The sequence below is a fragment of the Moschus berezovskii genome, chromosome 3 (genome assembly GCF_049115385.1).
Source record: "Moschus berezovskii isolate FMDL1 chromosome 3, NW_MosBer_1.0, whole genome shotgun sequence".
Classification (NCBI taxonomy): Eukaryota; Metazoa; Chordata; class Mammalia; order Artiodactyla; family Moschidae; genus Moschus; species Moschus berezovskii.
In genome coordinates this window covers 106,888,544-106,903,535 of record NC_142462.1, presented here as the reverse complement: position 1 = coordinate 106,903,535, position 14,992 = coordinate 106,888,544, and the positions used below count along the sequence as shown (strand labels likewise).

Sequence of the window (14,992 nt, the reverse complement as noted above, 5' to 3'; positions counted from 1 at the left end):
AGCATTAATGTCCAGAGAACAAGAGCATATATGTTGCAGATGTTTCAGTGGGAAATAAGCAAGGAAGGCCAGGTTCCTACAGTGGTCTTCATGGTCTTCATAGGTGGGTTATAAGTAAACTTGACCTCCTCCATCCCCCCAAAAGAAGAGTACAGACTTAAAACACATAAGGAGGAGGTGAAGGGCCTTGTAGAACAGGTTAAGGTACAATACAAAGTGAAGACATGAATCCTATGTTAAACGATTAATTTGAGTAAAACAAAGAATTCGTAGATAAAAAGTGGAGTCATGAAAAAATACATGGAGATCCACTCAGAAAGGACCTTGAACCCCATGGCCAGGCATCGAATATGTTTGTGCAGTGAAGGTGAGAAGCATTGTATGCTCAGGTCTTGTTTTATGCTGTCTATTATATTGTAAACCAGGGCAGACTGTTTCTTATTATTACATTTGTAAATATACCCAGAGGCTCTTAAAGCCACGGGAACATCCAATTAAATTAAAAAGCTTTGACCTCTTTGGATGAGAGGCTCTGTATAAATCCAAGGTATTGATATTCTTATTATGGCGGATAAATGAAATGTGTGAGTGAGGCTAGCTCAGCAGCAGAATGGTTTCCCTGAGATTTATTAAAAAAAGTAATAATAATGCCAGACTTGAGTCTGTGCAGGACATCCAGCACAGATCCAAGGGATTTTAAGAAAGAGTGTCTCATAATATTAGCCATGTAGGCAGAACTCTGAAAAAGGAGCTATTTCATGTCCCCATCAACATTGCCTGCTCACCCAAGATATAAAAAAAAAAAAAAATGCTTTAGGCATGGCTGAGGAAATCAAGGCAGAGCACATAGATTATAAACTGAAGGCAAAAGTCAATGATGCTTTCAGCATGAAAGAAGGAACTATTTTATTTACACGGGATTCGAATTTTATATCAGCTTTTTCAATTACTTTGGTTTAAATAAATCTTACATAAATATAAGCTTAGATTAAGATATACACATGTTGTATTCTGTTTGAAGGAAAAGAGTATAAGTAGATCACGGTAGGCCATGTCTCTCACTGGTTGATTTTGTTTTTTGTATTCTCTTACCTGGTTTAGACTGTGTTGTCTGATTTGGAATTGTGGCTTAATTCAAGTTGCATTTGAGTTTCTGTTTTAGGAAATTGACCAAAAATTATATTTTAAAAATTTAATTTGATTTTTAATATTTTATTTAATTAATTATTTTGGTCACTCCACGTGGGCATGCAGGGTCTTAGTTCTCCAAGCAGGGTAGAAGTTGCGCCCCCTGTAGTGGAAGCTTAGAGTCTTAACCACTGAACCACCAGGGAAGTCCTATTATTTTCAATTATAAAGGACAACCTTGTTGAAAGCAGAGTGTCCTTTGTTTCTGTGGGATACAGCCTGAAGGCTTATAGCTAAGGCCGCAACTGCCCACCAGCTTCTCTCTAGATTCCATCAATCAAGAAACACCAAATGCATAGGATGTTGCAGGCACCACGTGAGCCAGATACCTTTGGCTGGGTGTCCCCTGAAAATTTCCAATCAGCACCACCAACTGAACTCATTTTTCCTACCTTCTTTCTATCCTTGTTGGCGTCTTCTTCTGTGTTTCCTGTTTCAATAAATGGCTCAGAAAAACTCTTGGCTGAAGAGATGACCTGCTACAGAATGGGAAAAAAATATTTGCAAATCCTATATATCTGACAGGAGTTTAGTATCCAGAAAACAGAAAAAGCTTTTATTGTTCAGCAACATAAAGGCAAATAATCCAATGTTTTTAATGAGCAAAATATCTGAATAGATGTTTTTCCAAAGGAGCTATACAAATGGCCAACTCTCACAGGAAAAGATGCTCAACAAAATTAGTCATTAAGGAAATGCAAACAAAGACACCGTGAAATACCTCTTCACAACCACTAGGGTTGCTGTAATTTAAAATTTTTTAAAACAGGAAAATAAGAAGTATTGGCAGGTGTGTGGAGGAATGGAACCCTAGTGAGAATGGAACCTGTGAGAATATAAAATGGTGCAGCTGCTTGGTGCAACAATTTGGTGGTTCCTCCAAAATTTAAATATAAAATATGTGGACCTAAAGAGTGCCACATACCTTGTGAATCTATTGAATGGTACCAAACTGTACACATTAAAATGGTTAATCTACTGTTATAAATGTTACCCCAAAAGATAGCTGTATCTATCCTAGAGAGAGAGAGAGAGAGAGGAGACATATCACGGTAGAATTCTTTAAGTCATCTTTCATCTAGTCACCAAGTTCTATCAATTTGACCTGCAATGTTTCTTAAATGTGTCCCCTTCTCAGCAGTCCCACTCCCACTCACTTGATTGGGTCTTTATCATCTCTCCTGTCAACTGTTTCAATAGGTTTCCACTTATTCCCCCTTCTTACACACTTCTTCCAATGTTCTTACCACACTAGTTAAAATCTGTCAGTTCATATTCATTGTACACAGCATTTGTGACCCTTGCTGATATTAAACAGTTCTAAGAGGTTTTGTTTATCAACAAATGACTTAGTCATCGAACTTTGCACTATGGATCAAAAAAATTTATTATGCACTGTATCAGATAATTATATTATGCACCATATCACATCTATCACTCTATGGGTAGAAACTGAGACTTTGTGTCATTTTCATATGTTGTAGTATTTCTTCAAATAAATCTCTCCTCTAAACAAACAAAAAAGGCAGGAATCTGATCCTTATATTCCCACACAAAAAACCTCTAAGGTCTCCCATTGTCCAAAGCATGATTCTTCATATTGTTTACTAGAGATCCAGTTCTAAAGTGTCTTTCCAGCTTCCCCATTGTACCCAACTCTCTAGCCATGACCCAAATATGCCAGGACCACCAGGGAACTCCTACCAGGTATTCTTAAGTATCTCTTTTTCCTACCTATTTGTGCTCAGCCTAAAATGTCTTGGAGCCTAGATACCACATCTGTGAAAATGTGGTTGCCTAGCTTCAGGTTTGTTGAGATACTCAGTGACTCAAGTGGTAAAGAATCTGCCTGCAATGCAGAAGACTGGGTTTGATCCCTGAGTCAGGAAGATCCCCTGGAGAAGGGAATGGCTACCCACTCCAGTATTCTTGCCTGGAGAATCCCATGGACAGAGGAGCCTGATGGACTACAGTCCATGGGGTCACAAAGAGTCAGACACAACTGAGCAACTAACCAACTTGTTAGTTACAAGAAGTAAGACATGCTTGTAAGGAAACTCAGCCTACGGTTATTTTTAAGAAAAAAAATGTTTTTCAATTCACCTGGTTAAAATTCTGCTTATTTTTTTAGCCTTGTGCAATAACTTTATTATTGACTTTATCTGAAAAATCTTGATAGAAAATTGTGGTTTGGTTTATCAACTCTCAGCAGGCTGTTCCTGAGCCCTAAGGAAGCTTCACTTCTTCTGAACTACTCAATCTTTCTTCTGGACAAGTGACTTCTTGGGAATGTTCTGCCTCTTCTTTTTAACATTCTTTCTTAGGCTTCTTCTCATCCACTGGATTCTCTCATATTGCAGGGTGATCTTTCTTATGATTTTCCTCCATCGTGTCTGCAGTTACATTGTTCTCTACGTATTGAGAGACCTGTTTCTTGTAAGCATCCTCATCTTCTTCATTCAGGTAACATATAATTTGCAGTATTATGCCCCCTGATGTGTTTTTGGTGTCCCTCAGCATTGAATTCTTTGCTTTCTGAATCATAATCAGGGAACCACATGGTACTATGACGGATAGACAAGCCTCCATCAACATCTCCCTTCTGGGCCCCAAAAACATTTTTCCAGTAGTAGTCCTGGCAAACCAGTCGAACCTAAAGGAGATCAACCCTGAATATTCATTGGAAGGACTGATGCTGAAGCTGAAGCTCCAATAGTTTGGCCACCTGATGTGAAGAGTCAACTCTTTGGAAAAGACACTGATGTGGGGAAAGACTCAGAGCAGAAGGAGAAGAGGGTAGCAGAGAATCAGATGGTTAGATAGCATCACCAACTCAACGGACATGAATTTGAGCAAACTCCAGGAAACAGTGGAGGACACCAGAGCCTGGCATGCTGCAGTCCACGGGGTTGCAAAGGGTCGGACATGACTTGGCAACTGAACAACAGCAATCCTGGCAAGCTCTGCATCCAAATAACACATGAAGACACCACACTGACCATCAATGTTTTCCATATTGTATTCATCTCTAGGCACCTCGACATGGCCTTCATAAATTTTGTCCACATCAAACCTTGCTGGCCAGCAGCAAGCCACTACAATATGCCGTGGCATCATTTGTCAGGTCAGCCTTCACACCATACTTTGGGAGTTTGTGAGCATAAACTGCACAAGCTATCATATCTCCTTCTTCATGGCGTAAGCAATCTGACAGATGATATCCCTATTGGTTACATGAACTATCATTCTATATTTGGGTGTATTATACTTATTTTTATCTTGGATTACCAATTGTTTGTAAGCAGAGCAGTCAGTTTCGCCTTCTCTCCGTCTTCTGCATTTAACTTGGTATCTCTTGAAGTAGGGCTTCCTAGGTGGGTCAGTGGTAAAGAATCTGCCTGCCAATGCAGGAGATGTGGGTTTGATCCCTGGGTTGGGAAGATCCCCTGGAGAAGGAAATGGCAACCCACTCCAGTATTCTTACCTGGAAAATCCCATGGACAGAGAAGCCTGGCGGGCTATAGTCCATGTGGTTGCAAAGAGTTGGACACAACTAAGTGACTGAGCACACTCTTGGCGGTTGTGGTGGTTTAGTCGCTAAGTTGTGTCCGACTCTTGCAACCCCAGAGACTGTAGCCTGCCAGGCTCCTCTGTCCGTGGGATTTTCCAGGCAAGAATACTGGAGTGGGTTGCTATTTCCATCTCCAGGGGATCTTCCTGACCCAGGAACTGAACCCAGGTCTCCTGCACCACAGGCAGATTTTTTTACCAACTGAGCTATGAGGGAAGCCCAAGCACAGTCTTGAAATAGGCCTTATGCTTGACAACTTTGATAACCCCCATCCTGCAAGTCAGAGCACCAAGGCTTGCCAGGGAGCTGCAGAATTAGCACAGCTCTGGGGTGGGGTGGGGGTCAGGGGGTAGCAAATTCTGCTTACCTTTTAAGGCCAAAGGTTATTGTTGAAGTCTGGCCTCAGTACATAGATAATGGTTTAAAGCTTAGAGACAGAGTTCTGGGTGAAGTAGAAAGAAACAGCTTTATGGCTTTGTCAGGCAAAGGGGGCCATAGTAGACTGATGCCCTTAAGACTGTGTGTTCCACCCCAGAGTGGGTAGTGAGGAGTCTTCCAGTGCTGAAGGGTATGATCAGTCTGTAGACATTCTTCTGATGGTTGGTGCTGAGGTAATTGGGAGTCAACATCAACCTTCTGGTTCCAACCAATCTGGGGTCCATGTGCTTGTGGGCAGAATAAAGGTAACTTCTTCTATTTGATGAGTGTCTGCAAGGCAGCTCAGAGGACATGGCTCAGAATATTATCTACAGTCCTTGAGGAAGAACTAAAGGTCCTTGACTTTGCTTAATGGCTAAGTATTATTATTTGGTCTGCTTGACTATTTCCCTTTCTTTCTGCATTTTCTTGTTTCTCTGATTAAGTTTATCCTTTGACTAAAATTTTTGTGCAGACAAAAGGCAGTTGGAGGACACGGGTATGGGGTCTATTCTGAGAAGGCCGCCTAGGGTCCTGCTCCATTACAAGGGGATAGCTTACCTGAGCACTTAGGCTCAACACAGGTACACACCACTGCTGCCTTAATTCCTGGTTAGTAGCAGTTATGACAAGAGGACATAATGGTTTTAGAGGATGTGTTTGTTCCCTTTAGTCTTGTTCACTTGTTTAAATTCATTTTCATACACTCAGTGCCTCCCACAGAGCAGGGACTCCATATTTGGTGAACTGAAGCCTCTTCTCTACTATATTATATGATGAGGCTGAGGCTAAATCTTCCAAAAATACTTGATTTTAAAGGAAATTACACCAGAGAGGCTGGTAAAAGTCACTGAAGTCATCAAACTAATAACAAGTGATTCAAACACAGTATTTTCTTTAGCAATTTTAAAAAGACTTCACCGTTTAGTTGAATTCATTCAAACTTAAGTCACCTTTTGGGAGCAATAACAAAAATAGAAACATTTTGATAGATATATAGATTGTAATATCATCTTAATATGTAAAATCAGAAGGAACATTAAAACAGAATCAGTACCACCATTTCATATCTGAAATTTTTCATACTGTCTGGAGTAAAATTCTCTAATGTGTTGTTTAAATTTTTTACATGTATAAGTAAAACTGTAGATAATACAAAAATCCATGTGTTTGTTCTGTAAAAATGCTTAGAGATGTTTATTGTAGAATGAGGCAATTATACAAAATATAAAAGCATTTGAATTACTATTTCATTACTTACCTGATACTTTTTTGTCCTTAAATGGCTCAACAGTGATTTAGAAAACAAAGCAAACTTATACCAGTCGGTTATGTATTAATAGTGATGCTGTCCATTCTAAGATTTCAAGTACAGGTTTCCCCCACTGTCCACAGTTAGAGCGTTCCTATGAAACCTTTTGTAAGTTAAACTGGCCTCAAGAGAAGAAGCAGTTACCTCTGGGAAGATCTTGTTAAGGGATGCACAAAATAAATCAAAATAAAGCACAAATGCATACAGACACAGTTCAGAGCTAAGGCAGCTTGATGCTAAGGTGCAAAGTATAATTTCTGGGGAAGGACCTTGCTAGGCCATTCTGCCTGCTCTGGGTCTGTGCTGCCTCTATAATGGCTAGCTGCAGAATGAACTCTGAATGCTTTTTTTGCTTTTTGCCTTTTTTTTTTTCATAAAAGTGAAAATCCTCTTCAAATTTTTAAGATACTGAACATAGGTGCCAATGTAGGTCTTTCATAAAAGGAAAGTGTAAAGTGAACTTTTGAAAAACGAGGAATACCTGTATTAATGTCTCAAGAAATTCAATCACCCTGAAACGACATTTTCCATTGCAATGAGTTCTAGCTACAATAGCATGATCATCTTCAACTTTTCTGAGAGGATTTTCAACCATCCTCAGAGATAATTTTATTATGAAAATGCCCTTTGATATCCAGAGATTGGAAAGCATCACACGGAAACCTGATTCACAGATGGGATCAATAATTTTGTATGGGTTGAACACCTATTGAATAGAGATGATCAGGTTGAATTGGTTCACTATAACTTGATTGCTAATGTTGTTGTTTAGTCACTAAGTCATGTCCGACTCTTTTGTGACCCCATGGACTGTAGCCCACCAGGCTCCTATGTTCATGGGATTTCCCAGGCAAGAACTGGAGTGGGTTGCTATTTCCTTCTCCAGGGCATCTTCCTGATCCAGGGATCAAACCCGCATCTCCTGCATTGCAGGTGGATTCTTTACCACTGAGCCACCAGGGGAGCCCACATAATTTGATTACCTCTCCAAAATTAACAGGTCTTTATTAGTCCTGTTTAATAAAACCCTTGCAAGGGACTTCCCTGGTGGAATGGTGGTTAAGAATCTACTTACCAGGCCAGATGAAGACCTTTAAAGTCCTTAATTACAATGAAGATGGCTGTGCACAGCCATGTGATATAGAAACTGAAAACAGTACCAAGTGACAAAATATTTATAATGTAATTTTCTCAGAATTTCACTAAATTTAAAAATATGTAAGTCAATACTAAAATATCTTTTTTATTCTAAAAAAGAGTCCATCAATGCAGGGGACACAGGTACATCCTTAGTCCAGGAACTAAGATCCCACATGCCATGGAGCAACTAAGCCTGTGTACCACAACTACTGAGCCTCTGCTCCAGAGCCTATGTTCTTTACAAGAGGAGCTTCAACAATGAGAAGCCTGGGAACCACAACTAGAGAGTAGCCCCTGCTTCCTACAGCTAGAGAAAGTCATACCCTGCAACTAAGACTCAGCGTAATCAAAAATAAATAAATAATAAACGTGAAGAGATCTCTAGTCTTTCCCATTCTATTGTTTTCCTCTGTTTCTTTGCATTGATCACTGAGGAAGGCTTTCTTATCTCTCCTTGCTCTTCTTTGGAACTCTGCACTCAAATGGGTATATCTTTCCCTTTCTCCTTTGCCTTTAGCTCTCTTCTTTTCAAAGCTATTTGTAAGGCCTCCTCAGACAACCATTTTGCCTTTTTTGCATTTCTTTTTCTTGGGGATGGTCTTGATCAAACATCCTGTACAATGTCACGAACCTCCATCCATAGTTCTTCAGGCACTCTATCAGATCTAATCCCTTGAATCTATTTGTCGTTTCCACTGTATAGTAGTAAGGGACATGATTTAGGTCTAGTGGTTTTCCCTACTTTCTTCAATTTAAGTCTGAATTTGGCAATAAGGAGTTCATGATTGGAGCCACAGTCAGCTCCTGGTCTTGTTTTTGCTGGCTGTATAGAGCTTCTCCATCTTTGGCTGCAAAGAAAATTAGAAATACCAAGGGAACATTTCTTGCAAAGACGGGCACAATAAAGGACAGAAATGGTATGGACCTAACAGAAGCAGAAGATATTAAGAAGAGGTGGCAAGAATACACAGAAGAACTTTACAAGAAAAGATCTTCATGACTCAGATAACCACGATGGTGTGATTACTCACCTAGAGCCAGACATCCTGGAATGCAAAGTCAAATGGGCCTTAGGAATCATCACCACGAACAAAGCTGGTAGAGGTGATGGAATTCCACTTGAGCTATTTCAAATCCTAAAGGATGATGCTGTGAAAGTGCTGCACTCAATATGCCAGCAAATTTGGAAAACTCAGCAGTGGCCACAGGACTGGATAAGGTCAGTCTTCATTCCAATCCCAAAGAAAGGCAATGCCAAAGAATGCACATTGCACTCATCTCACACAGTAGCAAAATAATGCTCAAAATTCTCCAGGCCAGACTTCAACAGTACATGAACTGTGAAATTCCAGATGTTCAAGCTGGATTTAGAAAAGGCAGAGGAACCAGAGATCAAATTGCCAACATCCATTGGATCATTGGAAAAGCAAGAAATTCCAGAAAAATATCTACTTCTGCTTTATTGATTACGCTAAAGCCTTTAACTGTGTAGATCAGAACAAATTGTGGAAAATTCTGAAAGGGATGGGAATACCAGACCACCTTACCTGCCTCCTGAGAAATCTGTGTGAAGGTCAAGAAGCAACAGTTAGAACCAAACATGGTTCCAAAGAGACTGGTTCCAAATAAGGAAAGGAGTACATCAAGGCTGAATATTGTCACCCTGCTTATTTAACTTATATGCAGAGTACATCATGAGAAACACTGATCTGGATGAAGCACAAGCTAGAATCAAGATTTCCGGGAGAAACATCAATAACCTCAGATACACAGATGACACCACCTTTATGGCAGAAAGTGAAGAGGATCTAAAGAGCCTCTTTATGAAAGTGAAAGAGGAGAATGAAAAAGCTGGCTTAAAACTCAACATTCAAAAAGCTAAGATCATGGCATCTGGTCCCATCACTTCATGCAAATAGATGGGGAAACAGTGGAAATAAGTGACAGAATTTATTTTCTTGGACTCCAAAATCATTGCATATGGTGACTGAAGCCATGAAATTAAAAGGTGCTTGCTCCTTGGAAGGAAAGTTATGACCAACCAAGACAGCCTGTTAAAAAGCAGAGACATTACTTTGCCGACAAAGGTCCATCTAGTCAAATAAATGGTTTTTCCAGTAGTCATGTATGGATGTGAGAGTTGGACTATAAAAAACACTGAGAGCCGAAGAATTGATGGTTTTGAACTGTGGTGTTGGAGAAGATGCTTGAGAGTCCCTTGGACTGCATGGAGATCCAACCAGTCCATCCTAAAGGAAATCAGTCCTGAATATTCATTGGAAGGCCTGATGTTGAAGCTGAAACTCCAATACTTTGGTTACTTGATGTGAAGAACCGACTCATTGGAAAGGACCCTGATGCTGGGAAAGATTGAGGGCAGGAAAAGAAGGGGACGACAGAGGATGAGACGGCTGGATGGCATCACTGACTCTATGGACATCAGTTTGAGCAAGCTCCAGGAGTTAGTGAAGAACAGGGAAGCCTGGCATGCTGCAGTCCATGGGGTTGCAAAGAGTTGGACATGACTGGGCTACTGAACTGAACTGAATAATATCCTTGCAAAAAAGTCGTTGTGTGTATAGAAAGAAGGGTAACATTAACATTTACTTGTATTTATGTTATATATATTTCCAAGAGATATATGAGAACATATGCACCAAGACATGTAAAAGATATTCACAGCAGCATTATTCATAATACCCCAAAGTGAACATTACAGAAAAACAACAAGAGTGGCGTGCATGAACAGTGCCACAGCTATACAAGAGAATACTCTCAAGCCTTGAAAAAGAAGCCAGCTTCAGCTATACCCAACATGAATGGATCTCCAAAACATGATGTGGAAAAAGTCAAGACAGACACAAAAGAATTCTCCCTGTTTATCATCTAATTAAAGTTCAAAAACAGACTAAATAAACTATACTAATTCAAAACAGTGATTAACTTCTAGGTGAGAGGCACCTGGAGGGGAGGGGAACTGGTAATGATCTCCTGCTGGATTAGGTGAGGTTACAGAGATAGTAACTTTTATAGCCTACTTATATTTTACTTCTATGTGCTATTTTACTAACTTTTCTGAAACTGAAAACAGTGCACTGGCAAATACATTGTTTTCTGAATGTGAATAGATACACTGAATTTATCTATATTCTGAATAGGTTATTCCAGTGTTCTTGCCTGGAGAATCCCAGGGACGGGGGAGCCTGGTGGGCTTCTGTCTATGGGGTCACACAGAGTCGGACACGACTTAGCAGCAGCAGCAGCATATATGCATTGTAGGGCTTCCCAGGTGGCCCAGATGGTAAAGAATCTTCCTGTGCTGTGGGAGACCCAGGTTCAATCCCTGGGTCAGGAAGATTCCCTGGAGAAGGGCATGGAAATCTTCCCCAGTATTCTTGCCTGGAGAATCCCATGGACAGAGGAGCCTGGTGGGCTACAGTCCATAGGATCACAAAAGAGTCAGACATGACCTGGTGACGAGAACAAAGGAAACAAGAACACAGGAAGCTGATAATACAATAATCCTGGTTGCCTCTTGATGATGAAACTGGGTGTCTAAAGGATAGGAATATATTTTTAAAAACTTGAACCATATAAATGTCTTATCTGTTCAAAAAATAGTAGTTTAAATAAATTATTACAATGAACTTTACCAGACATACACTGTTTTAACAGACGAATAATTTTGATATTCTGGCTTTTACTTACTATTTCTGTCACTAATGTCCTGCTTGCACATTGCTCATGCTGTTGTGCTATGGTGATAACACCTGTTGACTATTAGCTTCTGTTCAAGAAGCTTTAGGGCCCTTTGTTTCTAATCATTTTCTTTATTCAGCATTCTTTATCCATGCTCCATTTCAGACTCCAAAAATTTCTCCTAATTATTTCATTGGCAATTCTGATACATTTTTTTCCAGAGTTCCCTACACACAGTTCTTTTACTTCTACACATTCTAAAACTTAAAAATTTTTAATTAAATGATTGCTCAAATTTTCAATTCCTTTGATGTTGTAAATAATTGCACTTTTCCAAACACTTCGATGCATGAAGTCAAGGCAAAATAGGTGACATTTGTTTAACTTTACAGGTTTGTGAAATTTCCACACTTAATTTCAAAAATATTAAGTAAATAAATGCTCAGCTATGCACACAATTCTGAAAAAAAAGAGAATCATCATTGCCACCTGTTACCTGTTCAGTGCCAACATGTGTAGATTAATAAATATGGTTTTCACCTGAACACTGACTACTGGATTCTTTGGCTGCAGTGATCAGGTGGAAAATGTACTCTTCTTCGAGAAGACAGAAGTAGAATCTATATTTACCATAGATTAGTATGAGTGTAATGAGAGGCAAAATGTAGCGAATTGTGAATGAAGAGGATGATGTAACACCTTAGATAGTAAAAAACTGTTTAATCCTAAACCTATCAAGTGACTTGATAAAATATCGGAAGTTCTAAAATAATTTTTTTAACAATGATCTCATTTAACAGATGGAGAAAATGGAAACAGACACAGAGTAACCTGGAATATGTCGATTCGAGGTTTTCATTCTTTTAATCCATGGGTGATATTTAAAACAGTAAGAGTGATATGACATAGGTACTAACCCAATAGAACAGACGATTCAGCCTTGGCCTTGGAGGTTGTCTGTGGGTCAGGAGTGAAGTCTTCAAGTCCTGTAGTGATGGTTGTGACAGGTTGAGAAAGAGAGCACATGGGGTCTGGCCCAGGGTGGGGAAGGGGTGCTCCTTGATCCCTTGATATTTTGATCTCCTTGCTGTCCAAGAGACTAGGCTATGAAAATTCTGTTCTCCCCACAAAATCACGATCATTTTTCCTACAATGGGAAGTGTGCCCTGCTGACCTTTCCCTCATAGCCATCAACCCCACCTTCTATATCTTCACATATCACTAAAATAAGAAAACACCAGCATCCACCTGCAGCAAATTCTAAAAGGCCTTCGGCCTACCTCATTGTCTTTGTGTCAAATTTATTGCTGAATTTCACTAGAGCCTCCTGATCTGCTTTATTGCTGATTTTAATCTTGTTTGTTTTGAGCTTCTGAGTCTACCACAAAATACCTAATACACTTTTTGTAGCCAGAGACTGTATAAATAAAATGTATCATATTCCCATTATAACCACATTATATCATCCACATTATGCAGCACCCATAGGTGGCCTACATTTTTAATTATTTCCCCCTCAAAACTCTAAATTACTACAATGAATTTGGAAACTCCTCCACCTCTCATCAGAGCGAGTAATTGAATACTCCATTATGATAATAAACCATCTTTGCTTCTAAGTGCTCATTCCCAGAGGGCTTTGTTCTGTGCAGGAAGTCCAACGTGTGCTGAGTACTCAGACCATCATGCTTTGTTTGTTATTTTGCCTTGGATCTTAAACCACTTTTACTCCAACAAACCCTCCTAGCATTCTGCGGTCAAACATATCAAGGGGGCCCCATTCTTTAGGTAGAAACGCAATTCTCAGTCTCTGGTGACAAGGATGTGCCTCTGCTTCCTAATACAGGGAAGACATCTTTTTCATGGGGAATTTCATGGTCCATTTTTTAGTGGAATGGGAAAAGTCAGGGAGCCCTTCCTGCACCTACTATTTTTATGAAACTTCAGCTCCAAATAATTGAGGTGACAAAGCAGCATATTTGAGGGTAGCATGTCCTGAACTCCTCTGTAGCCTGGATAGACAACCAACACCATGGTTAGGTTGGAGGGCTGACAAAGGGCCTTGCTGAACAGGTTCATCCCCCACCCCCAACAAGCCATGTGGGTAACAAATCACTCGTCCATCCTACACTTCACTTCAGAAACCCCCTCTGAAAAGAAAAATACAAATCATGACTAAGGGGAGGAGGATGACCAGCATCTGACCAGCTCTCCCTTCAAAACCCTCTGATTTTCTCCCCTAGCTTTCAAAACCCTCTACTGGATGGCACATTGCTTTTCCCATTTATCTTAGCTCTGGGTCTTCTGTTCATCTAGCTGCTGCTACTGAAGTCAATTTCAGCAAGAAGTAATTCTTCTCAAGGGGTTTCCCTGGTGGCTCAGTGGTAAAACAAACAAACAAACAAAAACCCTGCCAATGCAGGAGACACAGGAGATGTGGGTTCCATCCCTGGATCGGGAAGATCCTGGGGAAGGAAATGGCAACCCACTCCAGCACTCTTGCCTGGGAAATCCCATGGACAGAGGAGTGTGGTGGGCTAGAGTCCATGGGGTTGCAAAAGAGTCAAATACAACTGAGCAACTAAAAAACAACAACAAATTCTTCTCACAGCCCCTTTCATATTTATCCGAACCTATTGACGGCAAATGCCACTAAAGTCCCCTGAGACCCTCTGTCTATCCCTGGTACTACGTACAGGGTGTTCATAACAGAAGGATTCACTGTCCACACAACAGTGGGACATTTATATATAGTAACTAGTGGTTGATCTTCATCTTGACCTGAGCTATAGTTGATAGACAATGTCATTCTCTTGCACTTCTAATCCTTTCACACAAAAGGGCAACGGGTGCTGTGTACTCAGCTCAGAGAGAACACTCTGACGCCGGGGATACTAAGAGCCCCAAGACTGACATGGAGCTGCTTTCTGAATCTTGTCCTTTGCACCAGCAGCCTTGTTATTAAAGCACACAAGTGACTAGCCGATAATTGGCAGAACATTTGGCAGTTAAGCACATCTTCTGCCACAAATCAGAGAGATTCAGGACTTAAAGAGAATTCTTTCACAGGAAAATGCACAGGGGCAGGAGAGAGTTTCTACAAGGCTTGTCATGTTCTGTTTCTTGATCTGGGTAGTAGCTACATAGGGGTTATGATTTGAGACAAATTCATGCAGTTCCATACTTATGCGTTGTGTGCTTTTCTCTCTGTGAGTTATACTTCAATTAAAAAACTCATTAAGGCATTAAAGAAAATTGAATATGTTAAGTATATGTGCTATTTGAAATTTTCAAGGAATGTTAATTAACTAGGTAAATGGACTAAATATTAATCAGTCAGTTTAAAAGTTATTGTTCAAAATTTGCTAATTCTATGAAATAGAATACAATTTATAAGTTGAACTAAAAAACTTAAGAAAATACTCAACCATTAAAAAAAAAAAAGAATGAACTACTGATATATGCTACAATGTAGAAGAATCTCCAAAATATATGCTGAGAAAAAGAGTGAGTGAAAGTCGCTCAGTCGTGTCCAACTCTTTGCAACCCCCTGGACTATACAGTCCATGGAATTCTTCAGGCCAGAATACTGGAGTGGGTAGCGTTTTCCTTCTCCAAGGGATCTTCCCAACCCAGGTCTCCTGCATTACAGGCAGATTCTTCAT

General features: G+C 40.0%; 1 pseudogene; it reads right to left on the bottom strand.

The window, feature by feature from the left end:
- Positions 1-3,386: 3,386 nt before the first annotated feature.
- LOC129552661 (large ribosomal subunit protein uL18-like) lies at positions 3,387-5,031 on the bottom strand (annotated as a pseudogene).
- Positions 5,032-14,992: the final 9,961 nt, after the last annotated feature.